Source organism: Schistocerca piceifrons, chromosome 5, assembly GCF_021461385.2.
Source record: "Schistocerca piceifrons isolate TAMUIC-IGC-003096 chromosome 5, iqSchPice1.1, whole genome shotgun sequence".
Taxonomy (NCBI): Eukaryota; Metazoa; Arthropoda; class Insecta; order Orthoptera; family Acrididae; genus Schistocerca; species Schistocerca piceifrons.
Window position 1 is genome coordinate 187,960,011 of NC_060142.1, and position 20,380 is coordinate 187,980,390.

Below are 20,380 nucleotides of genomic sequence, written 5' to 3' on the forward strand. Positions count from 1 at the left end.
AACTTCGTAAATTCCGGTGAGAAATGGCAGGAGGAAAGTAGTCTTCGCTACGTCGGTTTAGTGAAACTGGTGTTTTCTATAGAGTTAGGATTGATGGTTATCGACTTAGTCGTCTCTGAGTCGGATGTGAGTTTTGCGATCTCGAAATGCTTTTCTACATTGCTCAAGTGGATACTTTAGTTAGCGTAATTCGGCGAAAACGTAAACATTGACCACGCAGAAGACGTTTATTGCGTCGGAAAACAGTTGATATCCTGAAATATTTTCTTCCTTGCTCTACTTGAAATGGTGACGTCGACCAAGTCATATGGAGAGAACGAGCCTGATACTACACCACAAGACATTAACATAATCTGATTTTGGAAGTGACGTTTACCGGCACTTTTAGAATTTTGCAAGCGTCGTTGCTAAGCACAAGTAAATAAAGTAATGTAACGAAATTTCTATTATGGAATAGCGTCTGCATCAGTTAATTCAGTTTTAATGAAATCTACGAATAATTTGAGATGTCCGATAATAGCTTGAAATGTTCTCCATAGACATGGGAGGAACTACATTACTATTTGTTACGGTCCAGTTACTGCAGAACGCCACAACCATTTGCTGCGGACTAAATATTAACCCGTTTTTGGGCAACTGCTTCAAGAAATGGTCAAATAGCATTAAAAGCGTCCTTCAAGCACCTGTGTTGGAGCTGTAGAATGAAGAAATTAATAGCGATAATGGCAGTAATAATCGAATATTTCATACTCTTCATTGGTATTTTTCAGTGTAAGTAATTTCTTGAAATTGTAATAATTTCAAAACTTTACATCCTGCTGACATGAGAATAGCTTAATTTCCGTGTCAGAAGCCTGCTGATAATTGATCAGTTAAAGGAAACTGAATTTTTTTCACTGTGTCTAATTTGTAAGGTACGCGTATCCTAAGCCTTTTTGTTTTAAAAAAAAAAAAGGGAAAGCTTGATTCATGTGCGCATTCCGTATGCACTTGATACGTTCCACATCATAACGGTTAATGCGAGACTGATCAATGGAACACATAACTAACTAACTAACTAACTAACTATGAGTGTCCTAAAAGAGAGTGGTGATCTGATGTACTTAATTTACTGAAATGTTCCGCTGACAAAGACAGACCTACGTTCACGGCAATGTTTCTCTAACGACGTGAACCGTTCCACTTGCAAGGCATACCAGGACAACTTCTGCATTCTTGTCGCTGCTGGCAGTACACTGACGATCATTTTGTGCAGCAGGTCAACTGCCTACTCTTGTGAATAATAATTTTCTTATCCGTGACACACACATTATTAGTGTGCCGAGTAACCAACGTCTGGCAATTATGTGTCACTCTGCCTGAAGGACACACTTATTGTCATTTCCATATTTCACAGATGAAAAACAGGAAGAAAATCCTTCGGTACGTCTCCATTTCAGTCGTCCACTAATAAAAATACAATGGTTACGGGATCCCGTCAGAATGGCAACAGAATCGCCAATTTATTTTTGCGTGAATTGTTAACATTTTCTCATTCGAAGAAGCATCATCGTTTATGAGTAACGGCTACATTTCTCTTGTTGACAGGTTTAATTGTGCGTCCTTTTCCAAAACACGGTATAATATGCACAAACTCACCTTGGAGTAGCTATTGTGACAGAACCCTGAAACAGTGTCTCATCAAACAAGCAACTGTGCACGACAGAGGACAATAGCTTACAGTAACGTAAGAGAAGAAAGTCCATTTTTATTTTCACACTAAGAAATTCTCCTTGCACTAGCTTTGAATGATTCTTAAAAATACAGTACTGGATTGAAAAAAATAAAATAAATTCTATAGCTTCTGTTATATCGTCGTAGATAATAAAGTTCTTTGTGTTAATCATTTGACAAATTGCTCTCCTCGTTGTGTGCTATCATTAGCCAAAATCTCGTTTCGATAACTAGTCCAGTTTCGGAGATATAAGGGATGTTATGAATATTTCATTCTTATGGGTGTGCGGTCGGAGTTGAATACGCTACATAAAATGCACTCTCTCGAGATTGGAGACGGACAGAGGCCTCCTCCCAAGCCTAAAGAAAAATTCGGTATTTTAGTTAGCTTTCGTACGCAGCAATATATTCAATAATGTACACCAAAGGTAAAATCATAACGACCACTATTATTTATTACATACAGTGTCATACAGCGTCTTACTTAAAGGTGAATTTCACAACCATTATGACCAATACCAAAATTATGGGTGCCTATGATTGGTACTTCATCATGAAGCTGGCGTATAGAGCTACAAGCAATGTAAAAATCATTTTTAATGAAAATTTTTCGCAAAATCGTTTACGGATTACAAGGCGCGCGTCTATATTCTGTCATCGAAGCACATCGCCGACTGGCAAGGACATAGAATGTGTATGCGTCTCAGTGTATGCAGGGCCTGCACGACATCTTCGGAAAGTGCGCGTCCCGTGTAATGTCACGTCACTTCACATATGCTATACGCGTCTCAATTTGTGCGTAACAAGTTTGAAGGCCTGTACGTGTTACTGAGGTAATTATCATAATTTATATGAGGTGGAACACCTCACTTTGCAGTCTGTAATGCGGAGTATGTAAATGGGCCCCAGTGGCGTAAGGTGTAAGGCTGTTACTGTTCCTTTCCGACACTAAGCGCTTGCCTTTGTGTGCCAAGCCAACAAGTCCAGATTCATGTTGCGATTTCATATGCCATTTAATTAGCAGGATTCCAAAGTTACTGACCTCACATGATGTACTGGTGTTCTTATGAACAACCACTTTACAGGGCCACGTTTAGGATAGGGTGCTACTGCCAAGTGCAAAGGGGACATCAACAGCGAAAGAGTGCGCGGTTGAGAGACCAGTGACAGTAATAGCGCTGAACGAAGTATTTGGCCGACTAATTCCTCTTATAAACCTTTCGTCTGCTGGCTACGGAACGAACGAAAACTCCCCATGCAATGGATGCATAATTTGCACCAAAGATGCAGGACTTGGAACTTTGTAAAGAACAAACAAAAGTAATTCTTATTATAAAAAAAATCAAGGACAATGCATGTGTAAAGAATCTGATGTAGCATTTGAAAAAATGTAACTGAACTTTTCGCACCACTTTAGTTGTACACATCGAATTATCGTCCTTTTGTAGTGCGATATTTGTCAGAAACTGTAACAACAGCCAACAGGAAACCTCTTCTGACAAACAACTATGACTAACAACTGGAATACATATTGGCTGCCACAAATTATGGAAAACTGTAACTATAGCTTAGCTGTTATGCGAGTATTGTTATAAAAAGTAGCCTAAATATACAAAGGAGATGTTATAAACTAAATGAATTGAAACTGTTGCAACATACTTGAAAAATATTCGAATGTACAAAATGAATATGTCAGTTTGACACAGCACAAGTAACGTCAGTATGGCGTGACGTACTCCCAGTACCCATGCAATTCATATTCCGATGCGTTATCTGATAATGCTCTTAAAATAAGGACTGCATTCATATTGTAGCATATGATTTTGAAGCAATTCTCCTCCTTTGCCTTCGTCTCTCGGACAGTTCATGGTGAGGATAATATTGTTGTAGTACGTGATTTATGATTCTTGTAATATTTATTGCAGAAAAGCTAGCTGGAACTGCGAGCTCAACAGATCATGGTAAACAGGCGAAGTGTGCCGAATGCGATTCGCGTTCAGCCACGGATTTCATTCCACTAAAAGCACGCTCCTGACATTATTTGCGGATCATTTAACAGTGACTTCCGATCATTTTGAGCAAGCACAAATTACTTATGATCTCGCCCTTGCCTCCGAACTGTGAATCTGGTGCTCTCGCTTCTGTCAGATATAGGCGCCACAGAACTCATGGTGTTAAATTACTATGGCTCGTAAATGGTAAAAACTTCAGGAGAGAATTTCATTTTGAAATTAATGCATTCTTCTTAGATGCGTATTAGACACAATACGAAGAATGCGCACTGCTATCAACAATGACCGTTGTTCCATTGCTCAATGAGAAAAACTACAGTCATTTACTAATTTGATTTTCACAGATTCAGTCATTTTATTCAAATACCGGGGCCGACAGCGCGTCGCCTTCCATAGATAATTCACAGGTACATAACATTTTCGTAACAACTGCAAAGACCCGAAAACAATGCAATAGTGTGTTAATTTTAATACAGACATCTTAAAGTGTATAGAACATCATACAAATTACTCGGGTGGCAGCACGTCGAAGCAATAACAAATGGAAAGACCACATGAAGTGAGCAATATATAAGACCAATATTATTGTTGGATTTACAGAGAGAATTCTACAAATATGTAGCACATCTGCTAAGGGTATCAAATACCAGACACAAATGAGACCAATATCACTGATGTAGCATCTGGGGTCCTAATCAACTAGGAATGGAACCAGAGAAAGCGTACTCCTTAATTGATGTGCTCTTACGATCGGAACAGGTCAATATGGTCCTATGGAAGTGAAATAAATATGCTCACAGGATTCATCGGTGGACCACTGGTAGAAATATAACATACTCTCACTCAGCGTTAATTACGTTTTAAGGAAAGTTATGCCATAATTCTACTATCGTCATCGTGTATGTTGCGCGTATACTTTAATAATAAGAGAGATTAGGTTGCGTATTGATGAGCAGTTTATTGTCGCTCAACTCTTGAAACGAACAGAAGAAATAATGTGAAGTACTGTCTGCCTTACCACAATATACCATGGAGCATAAATATAAATTACGCTAGTGCGATGTGACCATATTCCGATCACGTTACTTATAATTTCTATAAAATAAAAGTTACGTAGTTTATTACATACTATATATTTGCAGATACGATGCATACTGCCTCTGGCTGGGAAACGTCGCATTAACTTCGGTTAATTTGGGTAAAACGTTTCAATAACGTCACGCATCGAGATTCTGCTCGGCTTATTTGCCAATAACCTAATGCATTTAATATACTGACAGCATTATAATCTTGTTTCATTATTTTAAGTTAACACAACGGGATAAGCAAATTTATGAAGGATGTATAAATAGCTAATAACTTTCAGGAATGACAATCTTGATCGTAGTTCGACTTCTGATCCTCCTCTGGTTAAGCTGCTGGTAACCATGCTGTGACATATATTGGTGGAAATAGAATAAAAAAACCTCTTTTAAAAATGTGACACGGTAACATTGTCTTTGCATGTGGCCCTGAGACGAGACAGTAAAGTAATTATTCAGTGCAAAGCGCTGTAGAGGAAAGAGGAACACTTACTCAGCATGAAGAAACTTGGCCTAAAACAAATTTATTTCACTTGCTGAATGCATGAAGTGGGTTAATATACATTGGAACGAGCACAGTTTATAAGGAACGTAAGGAACACAGCAGTCAGTCGCAATCCATTTGGTCTTTTGCTGATCTTGCGTATCCAGATTTCAGCTATGATTAGACGTCTTCAGCACTAAAATACGAGGACCGGTTTCGACCAGTATGACTGGGCATCCTCAGAATAGTTATCTGCGTTAAACTTTGGTGGGTGATAGGGAATTTTAACTGATTTAGTCATTTCTGGACTTGCTAAACAACTATATCTTCAGGTGCAAAAGAAGGACTACAGGTCTTTGATGGGCTCGCAGTTCCTGAACTAAATTACAGGCCACCTAGTACCCCACAATAAAGTTGCTCTCTGGCATTTCAAAAGGGGTTGTCTTGTCCCAAAGATTATGTTGTCAAATCGCGTGACGCTGCATTTTCTCGAGCTTCCTTGCCCGCCTTCATTGCTCTGGCCTTTTTTGTAGCAGTACCATGTGCACTGTGTCCACTTCCAAGATTCTCAACTGAAACACATCATAATAATGTTTATGCAACTCACTTTCCACTTCGATGCGTCCTGGTGATTCTTCCATAGCACATAATCACTACATCCAAAACTAAAAATTACTCAGTATTTATAAAACAAAAAATTGTCTCTACAGTCAAAGCACACCGAACTGAACAAATGGCCTCACCAACACCTCACCACCCTTTTTTGGTACAGCACATAAAAATTCGGCAGGCCTCAGTAGCATACAGAATAGCAATTTCGGCTACCAAACCGAAAATGACATTACTACGTACAGAACCCAACGTTGTGGAGATACAGAATAGGGCACAGGCCCGGGCTATAGAGTGTGGTAGGCAGAATTTGTGCTGCAGCTAGCTCTTCTCTGAGCTCACCTGAGATGGCGCGATATGGAGAGAGGCTATGATTTGCTCCGCTTGCGATAATGAAACGTCTGAAAGCCAGCGCCAATAATACATCTGAAAGCCAGCGCCGTGACCATTTGGAGAAGTTGAGGAGCCTACAGGGCATCGCCAGCAGCCAATGGGGGAGTGGCTGTGCTGGGTGGTCGTGGGCCACGTTGATGGAAGTGTGCCTGGCTTGGAGGTTGAGATAGTGTAGGGGAAGATGCAATGACTTACTGATGTCAACGGAAGCCTCTACCATTATACGTGGTGCGAGCAGCTGAAGATTCTGGGGTGGCTCTGGGATCGAATAAGGGAGTTGGATCCACTCATCTCAAATACCATAGCAGGCGGAGGGCATCATAGTGCCCACAGCGTGACCTTCGGGGAAGGAACAGTGGACATCCAAGTACTGCTCCCCGCAGAGTGCATTCTTTATTGGGCCAAAGAGATGGAAGGCGGAAGTTGCGAGAACAAGGCTGTAGAGTGGATGAGGAAGAACGGTCCAATGTAGTTTCGTGAGCCTTTCCTGGGTGCACAGACTTGTGTGAGGCCCTGCCTTGCCATGCAGAAGGAGAAGTTCGTTTGTATTTTTATAGTAACAGATACGCTGAAGTCCAACACTGCGGCAGTCGCAGCTTTACGCAGCAGGAAGGCAAGAGGGAGATAGAACAGGTTTGCACCATCTTGTTCCGATGATGGCAGATGGCTTCCCCAACGATACACCGTGCTTTTTTTCACTGCCGGGTTCGCGTAGACATTTTGAAAGCGCCTATGAATATCGCAGATGCTCTGGTTTTCTGCCAAAAGAAACTCAATGATAGCTCTCTGCCTGGAACACACCTCAGTTACAGACACCATCTTAAAAGCTACGTTTAGGGTCATCACCTAGCTGAGCTTCGTGAAACTGTGGTGGCTGAAGCGGGAACATTCCACGATGTCCCACAACAAATTCCACGGTTTTTCAACCAAGATTGGCCAAGAATAAATTGTGTAGCATTACTTATTGAACGCTCTTCTTATTTACTTGAAATACCAATATACGAAAGCCCAATTAAATGTGAGGGCTATTTTTTTCTGATTTATTGTTTGTGTTAAGTGATTCTGTTCGTCAGCTATTGTCGTTTTGTGATTATTGATTTTATAGTCAAGAGATCGATTATTGTGAACTGTTTATGCTTTTTACTGGTGCCTCCAGTTTTAGTGTTAAGGGATGGAGTGAATCTCAATTTTTTTTAACATTGTGATGAAGAAATTTTATATCATTCATTGTTTGTCCATACTTGAAAATTTTGGTTTAACAAAAGCTGTTTGTCAAAGTAAGGCCACGCCTGCACGACCCCCGCCCCGATCCCCACTCCACCCAGATTTACACTACAGTAGGCCCCCATAAACGAAGTGCATTGCAATGGAAAGTGTGCGTTTTCGTATTGCTATTTTCACAAGGGTCGGAAACATTCGTTGGGTTAATAAGGGCTCAAATAAGGTTTTGAGAAACCCGCCTGCCCAGCTGTGTTTGTTAACGCGACCGTTTCCGGGACAGCGAGATATGTCGACCCGAATCGAATCCGTCCGGCTAATTAACGACGAGGGGTTGATGTGCCGGCCATCGTGGGTATAATTTTTAGGCGTTTTCCCAGATTCCACCTCAGATACAAGATACACAAACATACTGAACAGGTCGTGCGGTAGTGTCGCGCTTCCCACGCCCGGGTTCCCGGGTTCGATTCCCGGCGGGGTCAGGGATTTTCTCTGCCTCGTGATGACTGGGTGTTGTGTGATGTCCTTAGGTTAGTTAGGTTTAAGTAGTTCTAAGTTCTAGGGGACTGATGACCATATATGTTAAGTCCCATAGTGCTCAGAGCCATTTTTCAACCATACTGAACAATTTCTCACACTTCCACACATAATTTACTCTATACGCCGACAGACTGATTACCCTACTTCTGTCCAGGTGGGGTGAGTGGGGGACTGATGATCTTAACTGTTTGGTCTCTTTAAATACTTATTCAGGATCAGCAGCATGCTTTTGGAATATTATTAGCTTCTTTTAAACCAGGATGTGTTGTTTATGTTTTTATTTTAGATACAGACAACTATGTTATACAATTAGTAATTAATGTCGGCTTAGATGACAAAGTGCAAAACCTAAACACCTGCTGCCCCAAGCTGATAACATAGTATGACATGAAGAATATTGAGTGAAAACTCTTACTGAACAACGATTCTGCAAGCACCGTTCATGGAACTGTCAAAGCCACAAGTGATGACATGTGACATCAGTTTATGTTTCGTGAGGAACTTAACGCAGTAACCCTGAGTTTGTAAAAATTCAAAGGTAAGTAGAAGAAAGACACTATCCTGGCAATTCTCTTATATTGAAGGAACAAGAAACTGCCATTTGTAATGAATAGTATCATAGTTGCAGGCTTACTTGACCATCACCCTGAATAAATAAAAATATTTGAGCGGGAAAAAAGTGTATCAAATGGTTCAAATGGCTCTGAGCACTATGGGACTCAACTTCTGAGGTCATTAGTCCCCTAGAACTTAGAACTACTTAAACCTAACTAACCTAAGGACAACACACACATCCATGCCCGAGCCAGGATTCGAACCTGTGACCGTAGCGGTCTCGCGGTTCCAGACTGCAGCGCCTAGAACCGCACGGCCACTTCGGCCGGCAAAAGTGTATCCATAGCACGTGTTCTACCAAGTGAAGAAAGGCTTAGTTTGCGTAGTTACTAAAATACCCGACCACCTCCATGAAACTCTTGATAATTGTTATTTACCTCTGTGAAGTATAGGAGAGAATACCATGTCGTTTTACGTATTGCTCACATTTTTATAAACGGCAGCATGGATTACGATGCCTTGTACTCTCATCTGGCTTACTGCGGATAGACATGAAAGGGGCTAACATTAACGACTTTCTAAGAGTTGATCTACAGAGGCATGTGATACTGCATGACAAAAGAAGCTAGTGATGATGTACAGAACCTAAAAAGATTAATACATGTGAAAATAATCTGTTGTCGGATGAAACAGTGTAGCAAACGGTGATAAAATCAATGGAAACACCAAAATTACCTCTGTCGACGCCCTACGCTGACGACAGCTGCTGCGTAACACCTATGTGAGAGAAATGTCAGTAGAGCATTGCTAAATATTTTAATTTTCGATGAGGACGGTAGCTGCTGTCCAGGTAAAATGTTTGTTGAAATGTATTGAAATACTGGTACACAATTTTTCAGCCAACTACTTGGAATCTAATCATGACAAATTAAAAAACAGAAAGAAGGAAAACGAACGGAACAGTCAGTCGAAAGTTAGCCTGTGGATAACTTCTCATTTTTCATTCTTTAAAGTCAATTGCCACTTTTCGCATTATACAGACATCCAGTCTAAATCATTTTTCAATTAATTCTGATCATCTGATAACTTTACAAGACGGTACATGAATAAAGTCAATTGCCACTTTTCGCATTATACAGACATCCAGTCTAAATCATTTTTCAATTAATTCTGATAATCTTATAACTTTACAAGACGGTAAATGACAGCATCATTTGCAGTCAATCAAAGAAGGCTGCTCACATTGTCTCCTAAATCGTTTATGTAGATCAGGAACAGCGAACATCTATAATACTTCCTTATGGAACGACACATGTTACTTCTGTTTTACTCGATGACTTTCTGTCAATTACTAGGAACTCTGGCCTTCGGGAAATCACGAATCCTGTTGCTCAACTGATACGACATTCCATTGTTGTTGTGGTCTTCAGTCCTGAGACTGGTTTGATGCAGCTCTCCATGCTACTCTATCCTGTGCAAGCTTCTTCATCTCCTACATCCTTCTGAATCTGCTTAGTGTATTCATCTCTTGGTCTCCCTCTACGATTTTTGCCCTCCACGCTGTCCTTCAATGCTAAATTTGTGATTCCTTGATGTCTCAGAATATGTCCTACCAACCAGTCCCTTCTTCTTGTCAAGTTGTGCCACAAACGTCTCTTCTTTCCCAATTCTATTCAATACCTCCTCATTAGTTATGCGATCTACCCATCTAATCTTCAGCATTCTTCTGTAGCACCACATTTCAAAAGCTTCTATTCTCTTCTTGTCCAAACTATTTATCGTCCATGTTTCACTTCCATACATGGTTACACTCCATACAAATACTTTCAGAAACGACTTCCTGACACTTAAATCTATACTCGATGTTAACAAATTTCTCTTCTTCAGAAACGCTTTCCTTGCCATTGCCAGTCTACATTTTATATCTTCTCCGACCATCATCAGTTATTTTGCTCCCCAAATAGCAACACTCCTTTACTACTTTAAGTGTCTCATTTCCTAATCCAATTCCCCGAGCATCACCCGACTTAATTTGACTACATTCCATTATCCTCTTTTTGCTTTTGTTGATGTTCATCTTATATCCTCCTTTCAAGACACTGTCCATTCCATTCAACTGCTCTTCGAGGTCCTTTGCTGTCTCTGACAGAGTTACAATGTCATCGGCGAACCTCAAAGTTTTTATTTCTTCTCCATGGATTTTAATATCTACTCCGAATTTTTCTTTTGTTTCCTTTACTGCTTGCTCAATATACAGATTGAATAACAACGGGGAGAGGCTACAACCCTGTCTTACTCCATTCCCAACCACTGCTTCCCTTTCATGCCCCTCGACTCTTATAACTGCCATCTGGTTTCTGTACAAATTGTAAATAGCCTTTCGCTCCCTGTATTTTACCTCTGCCACCTTTAGAATTTGAAACAATGTATTCCAGTCAACACTATCAAAAGCTTTCTCTAAATCTACATTCCAAAGGCGCGCAATTTTATAAGAAGCCGCCTGTGACGAATTATGTAAAAAGCCTTCTGGAAATGTAAAAATATGGAATCAATTTGACATCCCCTGCCGGTAGCACTCTTTATTTGGTGAGAATGAAGGGCTAGTTGTTTTTCACAAGAAGATATTTTCTGTATCCTTGTTGGCTGTTTCTTAATAAACTGTTTTCTTTGCGGTTACTCATAATGTTCGAAAACAGTATGTTCCAAAATCCTGCTGGTCATTACGTTCAAATTTAAAATTTTGTATTTGGGGATCCTTAGCCTCTAGATGCTTAATAAACGTAAAAGTACAACAACATGGGTACCATGTTGTTGGACATAGAGCAAAGTTCAGAACACGATCTTTAAAGGTGTCACTGTAGTATGGTTTCGTAAAATGACGGAATGTGGCTACTTTTTACTTGTAATTAAGAGTGATTTGAAAATGACATGAAATACAGATGTTACAAATATGCTTAGCAGTGACACTTAGTCGAAATTAGCTATTTGGACGATTAACCCTTCGGTGGGGGCGCCTGCGGCAGATAGCCGCAAGATTTACCTTTCTGTTAGTATCACAGATAGCGTTACAGTTGCGTCCACGTCCAGATACGTATTTGTTGTTCTCAACGGATGTTACCACTTACTACATTTGCGCTATTCACACTTTCAGCAGTTTGGTGGCTATTGTTGTTTGAAACGTGAGTGTTGCGTTTGCGGTTGTTTGCCGCTACTCGCCTTGTGATGTAAGTATTTTCTATACTTGTGTTTTTCTTTTGCCTCAAGGCAACCTTTCTTTTATATTAGTATTTAATGAATATTCGAATCGAATGAAGGTTTACATATGTAATTTTCATTACTTTTTACAGTCTTGGATATTGATTTGCTACAATATATTACTTTTACAAAAACCTGTTTTTCATTAGGTCTCATAAAAGCGTGGAAATGGAGAAAAAGAAGGCATTTGACAGGCACCGTCTAATTGTACGCCCTGAAGACTATGAGAAAGTACTGCGAGAACTGTAGAAGAAGAATTACAATAATTGTCAGATTCATGTGAATCTGAGTCGGAAGAGGAAGTTATTGAAGAAGAAAACCACAGCAGTGACTCCGAACAATCAACAGAGGAAACAGATGACCACTTGGTTGAAGAGGGGAAACAACAAACAGAGGACTGCCGATTTTCCGTAGGAAAAGATAAAGAAACTATTTGGATAATTAAATCGCTTCCTTCTTCTCCTAAAACCAAGGCCAAGAACATCCTAAAAGTTTTTCCAGGTCCAAAAGGTAGTTCTGAAATTACGGGAAAAGAAATTGATGCATTTTACCTATTTATTACTGATGGGATGATTATTTTTCCTTAGGTTAAAAATGTAAAGCTAATGGCGGTGCAAAAGCCGCAACGCGCCCACTCATGGAAGTATGAAAACCGCGCCCACCGAAGGGTTAAATAAACATCGCATTACAGCCTACTACGGACCGTGTTTGTGTTTTATCACTTTCATCTTTCACTGGTTTACCGGCAACCCATGTGTACTGAATGGTGTACGGTGGAATTACTCCAATCAAGTCGATGGCTCGTTTTTGTAGCATTGTTGCTCATTTTGATAGCGACAGGTGTGTGATAATAGATGAACTCCCTCCGGGAGAGGCCGGCGCCCTCGCCGAGCTGGAAGCTGTGTGTGTGCGCCACTTGGCGAGTCGCGCCACGTCTCAGTGATTCGGAAAATCGCAGCGCCGCGCCGCAGAGGAGCCGGCCCGTAATGTTATTATAAGAGAGGAGCCGAGTTGCTGCCTGGAAGTTGGGCGTCTGCGGCGCAGAATTAAGAAGAATGGCCGCCTCGCCGGCGTCCCAGGTGCGGCCGCCCTGTCGTCAGGCGCCATTCTTCCGCTCCCAGCTGCGCCTCTGCTCACCGGGACCGTTACAGGTCCCAAATGAGACGATGCTGGCTTCTACTCAGACGGCGACCTACAGTGGTTGGAGAAAAATATCGAAACACAGCAAGAAACGCACGATTGGACATACACTACTGGCCATTAAAATTGCTACACCAAGAAGAAATGCAAATGATAATCGGTTATTCATTGGACAAATATATCCTACTAAAACTGACATGTGATTACATTTTCACGCAGTTTGGTTGCACAGATCCTAAGAAATCAGTACCCAGAACAACCACCCCTGGCCCTAATAACGGCCTTCATGTGCCTGGCCATTGAGTCAAACAGAGAGCGGATGGCGTGTACAGGTACAGCTGCCCATGCAGCTTCAACACGATACCACACTTCATCAAGAGTAGTGACTGGCGTAATCTGACGAGCCTGTTGCTCGGCCACCATCGACCAGACGTTTTCAATTGCTGAGAGATCTGGAGAATGTGCTGGCCAGGGCAGCAGTCGAACATGTTCTGTATCCAGAAAGGCCCGTACAGCACCTGCTACATGCCGTCGTGCATTATCCCGCTGAAATGTAGGATTTCGCAGGGATCGAATGAAGGGTAGAGCCACGGGTCGTAACACATCTGAAATGTTACGTCCACTGTTCAAAGTGTCGTCAGTGTGAACAAGAGGTGCCGGCAGGAGTGGCCGTGCGGTTCTGGGCGCTACAGTCTGGAACCGAGCGACCGCTACGGTCGCAGGTTCGAATCCTGCCTCGGGCATGGATGTGTGTGATGTCCTTAGGTTAGTTAGGTTTAATTAGTTATAAGTTCTAGGCGACTGATGACCTCAGAAGTTAAGTCGCATAGTGCTCAGAGTCATTTGAACCAATTTGAACAAGAGGTGACCGAGACGTGTAACCAATGGCACCCCATACCATCACGCCGGGTGATACGCCAGTATGGCGATGACGAATGCGTGCTTCCAATGTCTGCTCACCGCGCGCCAAACACGGATGTGACCATCATGATGCTGTAAACATAACCTGGATTCATCCGAAAAAATGACTTTTTGTCATTCGTGCACCCAGGTTCGACGTTAAGTACACCATCGCAGGCGCTCCTGTCTGTGATTCACCGTCGAGGGTAACAGCAGCCATGGTCTCCGAGCTGATAGTCCATGTTGTTGAAAACGTCATCGAACTGTTCGTGCAGATGGTTGTTGTCTTGCAAACGTCCCCATCTGTTGACTCAGGGATCGAGACGTGACTGCACGATCCGTTAAAGCCATGCGGATAAGATGCCTATCATCTCGACTGCTAGCGATACGAGGCCGTTGGGATCCAGCACGACATTCCGTATTACCCTTCTGAACCCACCGATTCCATATTCTGCTATCAGTCATTGGATCTCGACCAACGCGAGCAGAATAAACCGCAATCGCGATAGGCTACAATCCGACCTTTATCAAAGTCGGAAACGTGATGGTACGCATTTCTCCTCCTTACACGAGACATGACAACAACGTTTCACCAGGCAACGCCGGTCAACTGCTGTTTATGTATGAGAAATCGGTTGGAAACTTTCCTCATGTCAGCACGTTGCAGGTGTCGCCACTGGCGCCAACCATGTGTGAATGCTCTGTAAAGCTAATCATTTGCATATCACAGCATCTTCTTCCTGTCGGTAAATTTTGCGTCTGTAGCACGTCATCTTCGTGGTGTAGCAATTTTTGTGTCCAGTAGTGTAAGTGCAGATGCAAGTCGAGCCCGCAGATTGCGCCGTTTTATTTGACCACTAACAACATCCATGGAACATCCTCAGTACTTTGCACGTCTCAGTCGTGGTCAGAACTGTACCCTGTGAAGCTGTGAGTACACCACGTCGCAGCTGAGTGTGGGCTAATTGTTGTTGCTCCTATGATGGGTGTTTCCGTAACAAAGAGAGCCGTAGTGTCTGGTGTTTCCAGTGGCACAGTATGGAACATTTACACTAATGTGATAAAAGTCATGGGATACCTTTTAATATGATGTCGTACTTCCACCTGTCCGGCCTAGTACAGCAGCTCGACGTGGCATGAAGCACGGGGTAGCCGCGTGGTCTCGGCCGTCTTGTCACGGTACGCGCTGCTGCCCCCTCGGAGGTCCGAGTCCTCCCTCTGGCATAAGTATGTATGTGTTGTCCTTAGGGTAAGTTAGATTAAGTAGTGTGTACGCCTAGGGGCCGCTGACCTAAGCAGTTTGGTCCCATAGGAATTTACGACAAATTTCCAAATTTCTGTGGCTTGGACTTAATAAGTCGTTGTAAGGCCCTGCAGAAATAAGGAGCCGTGCTGCGTCTATAGCCATCCATAATCGCGAAGCTGTTGTAGGTGCAAGATTTTGTGCACGATTAAGTCCTTTTTTTTAATTTTACACGTCTAGTTCCGTATGACAAACTCCAGGAGCAAATTTCCAAGGTCATGGAACGTGTCAGTTCATGAAATTAAAACTGAAAAGTATCAACAGATAAAATAAAATGTTTATGAATCCAAAAAAACCACAAGCCAAAAGTTTATGCAAACGCAGTCAACAATATGGCACAGGAATCAGCTTCATTTTTCTAGGAACTCCTCGACAGAAGGAGTGACCCGCGAGACAACTCTCCAGTTTGGATTTGGAAGCGCGTGGATTACTGCTAAGATTTTTGAATTCTTGTGGTACCTTACTGAAAATGGATGCAGCAGTATACTACACGCCTTTCTGCACAAGAGTCAAGGACGTGCGATCCAAATGTAGACTGGATTTCTGTCCAGTATTTACTGAGTGAAAGGTGCTAATTTTAGGAATAAGCTACTGTTGCTACCAAGAAACGACAGGAAAACATATATGTATTGAGAGGCTAATGTCAGAATACCCAGACTAATGAACAGGGGTCGACAAGAGGTTCGCGAACTTACATCGCTTATTGCCTGAATCGCCCGTTTCTGAGCAAAAAACACCCTTTGAGAATGGGAAGAGTTCAAAAATGGTTCAAATGGCTCTGAGCACTATGGGACGTAACTTCTGAGGTCATCAGCCCCCTAGGACTAAGAACTACTTAAACCTGACTAACCTTAGGACATCACACACATCCATGCCCGAGGCAGGATTCGAACCTGCGACCGTAGCGGTCGCGCGGCTACAGACTGAAACGCCTAGAACAACTCGGCCACACCGGCTGGCAATGGGAAGAGTTACCCAAAAATATAATATGTCATAATCGAATGGAAATAACCGAAGTATACTACTTTTCATGTCGAACTATCACTTACTTACCGTTCTAATAGTAAAAATGGCAGCATTAGGTCTTTGAACAAGATCCTAAACATGGGTTTTTCACGACAGAAACTTGAACTGTTCAGTTCCATTAATTATATGCCCACTCTGTGAAATTAAATCATCAAGTTTTGTTGAACCGTGTGTTAAAAAACCGTAAAAACTGAGTCTTACTCTAATTTAGCATTAGTTTATTTTCTACAAGCCATGAACTTACGTCTTGAACTGCACTATTTGAAACAGTGCCAATGTTGCACACAACATCCTTTACTACCAAGCTAGCGTCATCAGCAAACAGAAATAGACACACCAGTAATACCATCTAAATAAGGCACAAGAGCGACCCCAGCAAACGACCCCTGGGGCACCCAACCTCCCCCTCCCCCTGCCCCCGCCCCCATTTAACCGTGCCTCACTTGGACCCCACACATCTATTCTCGATATTGTGGAGAATGATCTTCTGCTGTGAACCAATTGTGAGCTACTCCCCTTTTTCCATAATGGTTCAACTTCTGCAGCACAGTACTTCAGATTCTGCTAGATACTTCACTATACTCATGAGAGTCCGTAGTCTTCAGTGATTTAATTACTGACTCAATCTCCCCGTTGTCAATATCACAGAGGAGTATTTCAGACATCAGTCTCGGAAAGGCATTTTCCAAGAGAGTTATATGAATCCCAGTAGAAATTAAGTTTTTATTTAATTCAGCAGCATTGTTCAGAGAATGATTGTTAAATATTGTACAGATATGTGATTTATCAGAGACAGAAACATTTTTACTATGTACTGTTTTTGCATCGTCGACATTTTGCTGTTGACCAGACACTTCCTTCACGACTGACCATAGGTTTCAATTTTATCCCGTGAATTAAGTGTTCCACTTGCATACCACATACTCTGCATCCCTAATAAGCACCTTACAGTACTGTTTATAATGGGCTACTGGATCTCGATTGTGAGTATTTCTAACATTTTAATTCCCAATTTCTTCTACATGATACTCTTATACCACTAGTTAGCCACCCAGGTTGCCTTTTATTATTGCTAGTAACCTGTTTAGAACATTCTAATGGAAAGCAACTTTCAAATAGCATGAGAAATCTGTTAAGGAAAGCATTATTTTTGTCTTCTATGTTACTGGCACTATAAACATCCAGCTACCCTTATTTCTTAACAAAGTTTAAAATCTCTCTATTGTCATAGGATCAGCTTCTCTATATAGTTTGTAATCATACAAAACATTTGTTTGAGTACAAAACATTTGGTGCTAAAATTTGTACATCCATATCTGAGAGGGAATGAATAACAATATTGTCTATGCTTGTGCTACTATTTCCCTGCACCCTGGTTGGAAAAAATGCATTTTGCTTCAAGTCATATGAATCTAAGATCTTTCAGAATACTTCTTTCTTGTACAATCACTTATAAAATTAACACTGAAGTCAGCACAGGCAACTAATTTTTGGCACTTCCTTTAAAGTCAACCAAGAAACCTCTCTAGCCTCAGCAGAAATGCTCCAAAGTCAGAGTTAGGGGACCTATAAATAACAGCAATTAGAAGTTTACTTTCACTGAATTCAACTGTACCTTAACAAAATTCAAATACCTGATCAGTGCAGTGCTTTGATATGTCTACGGACTCAAATGGCACACTGTCTTTTTCTGTACATGGTCACCCCTCACTCCACAAAGAACACCTTGAGAAACAGCTAGCTAATCGGTACCTTGATAAAAGAAGCCTCTGAATTGTCACATTATTTAGGTGATGCTCTCACATACCAATAATATCACAGTCAACACCTTTAAGCAGTTCGTTAACTTTATCTTCAATATCTATTTTATTTTGATGGAATATGCTAAATCCTTCACTACTTGGATACCTGATATCCTTTGAAGGTTGTTCCTTTGCTAGAGAGACTTCCTTTAAGCACGGACAGCTATCAGCTGAATTCAATCTAAAAAAGTTGCAGCTGTAGTAATAACTACTACAAGAATTTTCCCATGAGTGATCGCACCACCGCCCGTCGTTCGTCTGCTGCCATAGCCCACTGACGTCAAATTTCACCGCACTGTCTTAACGGATACGTTCGTCGTAAGTCCTAACGGATACGCTACTGGTACGTCCCACACTGATTTCTACTGTTATTTCACCCATTGTTGCTTGTCTGTTAGCACCGATAACTCCATGCAAATGCAGCTGATCTCGTTCGTTAAGCGAAGGCCATCGGCCATTGCTTAGTCCGTGGTGAGAGGTAATGCGTGGGATGTGGTATTCTCGGTACACACTTGACACTGTGGGTCTCGGAATATTGAATTCCCTAACGATTTCCGAAATGGAATATTCCATGCGTCTAGATCGTACTACAACTCCGCGTTCGAAGGCTTTTAATTCCCATCGTGCGGCCATAATCACGTCGGAAACCTTTTCACACAAATCACCTGAATACAAGTGACAGCTCCTCGCGTGCGCCGCCCTTTTATACCTTGTGTACGCGGCACTACAGCAATCTGCTTATGTACTTACCGTTATCCCATGACTTTTGTCACCTCGGTGTATACCGCCACAGGAAAAACAAACAAAAAAAAATCGTCCGCTAAATCAGGGTATGTGTCCGTCGAATGATCGTGATCGTGACAGACAGTGCTTGAAGAAGTTTGTGACAAAAATTAGAGGATGCCACTGCAGAAGTCATTGCAGAACTGAATATCGCACTCGCAAATCCCGTCAGCACCGAAAATAAACAGGGAACTGCGAGGCGAGATGGAATTCCACAGCCATTAATCAGTGATGCAAATGACGGCAAACAGGTAAACTTTGTGCCGAAGTCATAAAACCTGGTCAGTGGCGAAATGGAAGAATGTCATTTCATAGGACGACTCTCGTTTCACCTTGTTTCCAACCTCTGGCCGAATTTATGTCCCAAGAGTGAAATATACCAGACGCTGTGTGGTAATTTGAGCAGCCACATCGTGATATTCCATGGACTAAATGGTTACACTGTATTTCGGTCGTGTTACGGCCTACGATTATATGTCCATTTTGGCTCACCAGACTCGCACCACATTACAGTGTTAGTTACCCAATGGTGATGATGTGTTTCCAAGAGGACAGGACTCTTGCTCACACAGCTCACATAGTCTAGTACTGGTTTTGTGAGCACGGGAATGAATTTTCGCATTATCCCTTGCTACCACAGTCACCAGATCCCAATATTATTGACCCTTCGTGGCCTACCATCATCGTTACCTCCACTTGCCACTATTTTGCAGGAAGAACGGTGTAACCTTCCCTTGAAAACCATACGGGACCTGCATTTATCCATTTCGAGAGGTGTGGAAGCTCTTATCAATGACAAAAAGGTTGCCTACAGCGTATTAGGCATGTTTTGAGTTGTACTTTAGTGTTACCGCGTTCTTGTCCAATATCTGTGTTATGAGTTCATAACACAATCCTATAACCTAAGGAGGTGGCATATTCCTAGGGATATCATCCAGATTTCGGTTGTTCGATGAGGTTTCGGGATTGCGGCCGGATCATCTTGATTTCTAGTCACTATATTTCGGCTGGCAATCGTCCACTGGACACTAAAAGTTTTCTTTTCTTTATTGTATTTCGATCCCCCTGGACTGGCAGCATCGTAATACGCCGCTCTGCAGCCTACAGATAAAGTCAAAACATAATGAGGACACAATAAAAAGAGGTGATGAAACGGTGACTGTTTAAAACTGGTACATGCCGAAAAAGTTGTGAAGAAAACATAAAACACAAAGAGGTCAGTGATGCTGATTAAAAAACTTAGGAAATAGACAGGCATAATTAAAAAAGATGACGAGAGTTTGGTTTCTGTTCGCAGCACTGTAAAAAGGGGACGCAATCACTGAACACTCATGGAAAACACTGCTCTATAGAGTACAAAGGCATATGGGTATGGGTGGGGCTGGGGAGACAGGACCCAGACAGATGAAGGAGGGGGGAAAGAGGGGTGCCGATGGAGGGAGAGGACTCAGAAAAAGGGGGGAGAAGGGCAGACAAGAGAAAGGAGTGGGGAAGACAGTGGAGGGGAAAGAAAAAGAACTCGGGGGGAGAGAATGGAGTCAAGGAGTGGGTAGGTGAAGAAAAAA